The sequence below is a fragment of the Lolium rigidum genome, chromosome 5 (assembly GCF_022539505.1).
Source record: "Lolium rigidum isolate FL_2022 chromosome 5, APGP_CSIRO_Lrig_0.1, whole genome shotgun sequence".
Lineage (NCBI taxonomy): Eukaryota > Viridiplantae > Streptophyta > Magnoliopsida > Poales > Poaceae > Lolium > Lolium rigidum.
Window position 1 is genome coordinate 28,613,481 of NC_061512.1, and position 6,738 is coordinate 28,620,218.

Here is a 6,738-nt window from a genome sequence, read left to right on the forward strand (position 1 = left end):
GCGCCAACATACATTTTATTTGTTTTTCTTTCTATTTTATTTCATCTAATACTTATATTTACTTTTTTAATTAGTTTTACTTTTTTATGACTATTTATTAGTGTTAATTAAGACAATGTGCAATACAAAATTACTCTCCATGTTCATCCCCCCACATATATCAGGGTTTCGGAGAAATCCGTGCTTCGGAAAATCAGCTAAGTGTTATCGGCCAAATGTGAGGAAGATCACACCGAGGGTGCACTAATGTACTTTTTCATTCTTTTAGCTTTGTTTAGGACATATACACGTGGATAACCAAGATTGAGACCCTTTGGCACATATACCCGCAGCTAGAGCCATTATCACACGATCGAGGGTGTGCCCGATCTACTGGTTAGGGTTAGCTTTAGGGTTAGGGCTAGGGTTTAGGGGTAGGGCTAGGGTTTAGGGTCAAGGTAAGTATTTAGGGTTAGGTATAGGTTTAGGGTTTAGGGCTAGGGGTAGGGTTTATGATGCAGGGTTTTGCAGCTTCGATGTCAGCACGTGTAGTTAATGATTTAGGGTCTAGGGGTCTAGGGCTCGAAGCCTCCCCAGTTAAATGTTTAGGGTTTAGGGGAGCTACTTTTGCACCATTGCACCTTCCACCACACTTTCACACATATCATAGGTCCACATGCAAGATTTGGTGGGATTCCGGTGCTCCGGCAGTCATTCTCCCCTTTCTTCCCCAAAAACAGCGGCCTGTGTGCCCCGGCGGGTCTACCCCCCTAGATTTCTCCGCGCGAGGGTGCACCAATGTCCTTTTTCATTCTTTTAGGTTTGTTTAGGACATATACACATGGATAACCAAGATTGGGACCCTTTGGCACATATACCCGCAGCTAGAGCCATTATCCCACGATCGAGGGTGTGCCCGACACTACTAGAAAAAGGCCTATAGATGGAGATAGCACTACCGGCGCACCAGCAAACCCATGCGCCGGTGGCAAATAGTGCCGGCGCACCAATATGTCGCCGCGCCGATGATGGTGGCTTACTGCCGGCGCACGAACAAGACAGATGCACCGGCGATAAAGTTCAAAGAGAACCAGACCATGCCAAAACAATTGAGCCCCTTACTGCCGGCGCACCACCATGTTGGTGCGCCGTTGGTAAGAGCCATGATTTTCCCTCTCCCCCCCCCTCCCCATGGACCGCCTTTTCAGTTTTGAAAAAAATAAAAGAAAATGATAAAAAATTCAAAAAATAAAATCCTTTTATATGTCCAATACTTATGTAATCTATTTTTACTTAAAATTTGAAAAAATGAATTTCGATATATTATGCAAAATGGCGTCATCTTTCGGTAAAACGGGATTTCTGGTTGCATACGACCTCCGATGAAAAACTTTTTTATATCAAAATCTATCTACGCGAAATTTCATGAATTGATAAGCATTGTCTTTTCTGCTGTACTAGTTTGTTTTCTGCAGTACTAACTGTTAATTATTGGCAATTTTGTTAATATGATTTCTAATTGTTAATTACTACATTTTACAAAGGATTATTTCATGTACTCGATTTTTGGAAATTGTAGGATTATTGTAGGATCATTTCCTGATCCTTTATACTACATTTTTTAGATGGCATTAAAGTGTCGGCTGTGCCATAGTCACGCTGGACCGTGCGGGAACAGGAGAACTGAGAGGAGCTCTTTCTTCATCCGTCTGCATAGCAACTTCAGTGAGCACATGGTAATTGTCTTATTGTTTTTCCAACAAGCATGCTGATCATAATTTTAGTACTTTGTTCAAATATGAAGTCTTGTATTTCTTTTTTTTAGCATTGCCCCCTGATGTTTCTTTTACAATTAAATGCAGAGCCTGCCTTGTTTCGCAAGGGACAAGTTCTGTGACAAAATAGGGAACAAGCTTGTTATGTTTGCGGAAACTAAAGAAAGAGAGCTCTATGTGTTCAATGTGGCCCATGGAAACAACAACACAATGATATTCGGAGGTGATTATCAGAGGTTCTTGTATGACTGCAACATGAAGCATGGTGACAAGGTTAATTTGACCTTGGAAACTAAGGACCACTATATCTTACTACATCCAGTTAACAAGAAAGGATTCTCGAAAATTAGAGTTGATGGTAAATTACTCATTTTTTTTCTTACCCGCTTATTGATTTTGCATTACTATTCCCTGCTCTCTTTTCATAACAGTTATATTAATCCTTTTCTTTTCTATCAATTCTTTTAATTATTCAGAACATTTTGACTTTATGGACGTAGCTCGGGCTATTTCTGTAGCCCCTAGTGTTGACCTAACCAACAGCCAGATTCACAACATTAATTGTCATGTTGAACACTCTGGAATAGGTCTAGGCGCAGTTTTCATTCACTGCATGACTAAATCAGATGTTGATCAAAAGAGCATGGTAAATACCCTTAGTACTACAAGTTTACTAGATTTATGTCTCCTTTTTTGAACTTGTAGTTGCTATTGTTACTTCCAAGTTTTGTTTTCAAAAAATACAATCTGTGTTGGTTAATCATGGTACCATGTGTATTGCGCATCACAACCCTAAGTACATTGCAGCAAGCCTGGATATCCCCCGCAGTGGACATGCTACTCTGCAGATTGATGGGTCTGAAGAACAAACTTGGAAAGCTTCCTACTTCACCTCAACAGATGGTAGGATCCGTTTCGGGGATGGCTTAGCTGAATTTACAAATGATCAAGCAATTGACATTGCTGAACTCCATGCGATCACATTTCACAAGATCAATGGCAACATCTACATCAACTTCCAGAATGTGTCTTGAGTGACAGTGTTATGTTGGATGGTCGATATTTTATATATAAATATGTACTAGCTCAACCATGGAACTACCTAATCCCGCAGCTTTTGCTTTGCATATAAACAAAGCAAAGTTGCCTATCTAGTATGAAACTGCTTATGTAGTATCAGTACCATGGCTCTGCCTACTATTATGTAATAAGTACCTTGTAAGACTTCCGTTTGTGCGCGACTTATATGCAGTCTTCGATGACCTATCTTATCTACTTTTAATTCTTCTTCTTGCTTTTAAATTATTGTGTGTACTTGTCATGGTAATCAGAAAATACAAGCAACTACAGGTAACAACATCATAAAATATTTGGTACTGCAAAATATATTTCCTGTTACGAAAAACCTATCCATTAATCCAGTTGCTACTGAGCCAGGGACTTTATTATATCATTGCCCTATACTACCGTAAATAATTATATAAAACATATTACATACGAAATTAGTAACACAAACGGATTGTAGTATAACGGTAGTACTTCCCAATCAATTCCACTTCAAACGTCCCTAGTTTGATTCTCTTATAGGCCTGTTTTTTTCCTATTTGTTGAACTAGTTTATTGCTTTTCTACATTCACATTGACAACCTGGTCCTACCACTAATCAATGACAAACTAAGGTACCACGAACTTAATTTCGTCATCAGGATTATCCGTGACGGTTAACCATGACACAATTTCATGCCGTCATGCATGTATGATCATACGTGACAAAAAAACCAATCCGTCACCTACTTACCTTAATACATGACAGATCAGACATTTGTCATCAGGAAATTTGTCACTGAATATGATATCTGGCGTAGTGTCAGGTCTGACATCAGAGATAGGGGTGAGCAGTTCTTTTGTGATTCTTGTGCATCACTATCTCCCTCTAATAATCATTCCCATATTTTCTGGTGTCCAAACCATCCTTTTAAATTCCATGCATGCATGAGCAGATCTTATTGCTTTTGTTTTAAATTAGTGTCTGCATCATTCAATGGCAAGTGTTTATTATGAACATGATTGGTCTGTCAATTTTCAGATTTTGGTGGCTCTTTTAAATGCACTTATGTCATTGAAGTTTTTCATCCTTTGGTCAATGCATCTAGGGTTGTCATTAGTCTCTTTGATGCTCTTGGAGCAAATACTTGTCATCCGCTAAGTAACAGTGGAGGTTTAATCCCTATTTTTATGTACAACTTTTAGACCAGTCATCGCTCATTTTATCTGGTGCAGAGTGCTTTTCAGGCTGTTCATTTTGAAATTTTGAAATTTTGCATACACCACCACCCAAAATTCATTTCCCTAGCGATTTAGAATATGGTATGCCCTATGTCATTTTTTTTCTCCAGTCATTTGCTGTCAAGAAAGTGTGTGACATCTCGGTTGTTTCTTTGAGAGATTGCGATGTTTAGCCGACTCACACCGCCGTGCGAACTGTGCACTGTTCGTACGGCTGGCGTCCTAGCCGACACTTTTTTTTTCTCTATTCTATTTGATAAGACTTCATTTTATATGCCAATTGCATAGTTAGAGTATTTTATTTTACCACTGTAACCTTATAAATTTTTATTCCTTAAAGTACCTGAGTATGAAGCCCCAAGCTATATGTTCTATGTACGTTTACATCTGCTGGTTATAAGTCAGGTAATCAGCAAAGAGGGTTTGAGAAGAGGAAATAGCTGGTTGTTGTGGTGTGGCTTTCACAGTTGGTTATTTGTCAGAAAAAGTTAAACCTGTTCGTTCCCTGCCACGGTCCTAGAGATCTTCCATGCTTATGTTCCTTTTTTCATAGAATTATGATTAGCTGGAAAGCACAATAGATAACTTAGGTTATATGACAACATAAAGGCCTCTGACATATTTAAGAGAGATATAATTTGGATCTCTCTTAAATAACAATTTCTACCATGAGAGTTAGCTGCAGAACAAACAAATCTTTCGAAAGCACCTAATTAGTACCCCTTTAGTAGGTATTTGAAGATACCATGGTCTTCTTTAAATTATGCTACTCCACCTATTATTATCAGTATCTATGTACAACCCTTCTTTAATGTGGGTTTGGGACAATTTCTGAGATTCTTTAATGTGGGTTTGGGACAATTTGTGTTATGTTTTTTGTTCTATTTTTGTTAATTTCCGGTGTTGGTGCTGCAGGTGTGTAACATCCCAAATTTCAATAAAAAGAAAGTTAGAAGAATTCCAGAGAGCAAAATTTCAAACCAACAAAAACTTTTAAATTGCATATAGTGCCATGCATAGGACTTGTGCATTTGAGTGATATGCCATGATGATTGTTATTATGTGTATGTGCTAAACCCTAAAACCATAATGTGATCAAGTGAAGATCACAAACCAAATAAATCAAAAGGAGAAAGAAATCAAATAAGAGAAAAACCCTAAAAACCCTCACATATGGCTTATGCCATTTTTATAAATTTTTACCCTAGACCATTTTGCTCTTCACCATTAGTTGAATAATGTTACTAAAAACTTATTAGAACTTTTGGAATCAAAGAAACACAAAACAAATCAAATTCAAACTCGAATTTGGATCACATATGATAATGGTCAAATCTGCCATTTATAGTCTGATCCCTACTTTGAGCCCTTGCAATTCAAAATTTTCAAACTAAACTTTCTCAATTCTTTGCACCCCATCCAAGAGCACATCAAGGTGAACAACTTTTGTAAAGACCACCATGCCAAATTCACTTTGGAACAAATTCTATGCTCATGTAAAGTTGGAACTTTTTTTTATGTGGAACAATCTCACACTTAGCCAAATTTGCAATTTTTTGAATTGGACAATTCCACCACCACCCATCTTTCTCTCTGGTCAAATACAACTCAACCAAACACACAATTTTCAAAGCTTATAACCATTTGAACCCACTCAAATTTGGGCAATATTTGCAATTCTCAAATAGGGAACAATTCAACACTATTCCAAATAGTGATCTACTCAACCCTAACCTGCCCTAAACTACTCTATATTGTCCCCTGGCTCCCTCTCTCTCTCTCAATGCACCATAGTAACCCTAGGGAGGCAATGCATAGAATGCATGCACACCAATGCCGGCCATGTCGCCACCTCGTCGAGCCCCCTCTTTTCTCCCAACTTCTCCTCACTGGCCCTGGTGCCACAGCTCGCCACCGTGCTCCTCTACACCTCCCTAGCCAAGCCACTGTCAAGCTCGACGACGACCAACGCGCGCCCAGAACGCGGCAGGATGCCGCTCGGGTCGTGCGTGGACACGCCCTGGCCACCTGCAGCCTCGCCAGCATGCGCTCGCCTTGGCCCCTCTAGCAACGGGTTGAGCACCGTAGCGCCACCTTAGACCCGCCAGACACGCGCAGAACAGCAACCCTGGACCGCCGCCGCCGGAGACGACGACACGATCCCGTAGACGCCGCCGCCAGACATGGAAGCAATGCGTCGCCATCCAACGCCGCCCGACCGTGCTGTCGCTGCCATTATCATCGCCTGGATACGCGGAACGATCCTGCGCCCTCGCCTTCAGCATCCTCCATGAAAATATCACCGAAATGATCAAGATAGTTGTCATCGATGAAATCATCCCCTTCTTCATCCTCTTCCATTATAACCCCTCTTTCTCCATGCTTGGTCCAACAATTATAGCTTGGCATGAAACCCTGCCGAAGCAGGTGCAGGTGAACGTCTCTTGAGGAAGAGTAACCCTTCTGATTCTTACAGCCAACACATGGACAGATAACAAAACCCCCCTGCTTGTTCGCATTAGCCACTACGAGGAAATCTTTCAAACCCGTAATGAACTCGCCGGAGAGTCGGTTACCGTACATCCATTGCCGATTCATCTGCATTATTATAATATAAAATATATAATTAACCATCATGCATTTGTTAAACTAACTAGCTACAAACAATAGAAATTAAACAATGAACTACACACATGCA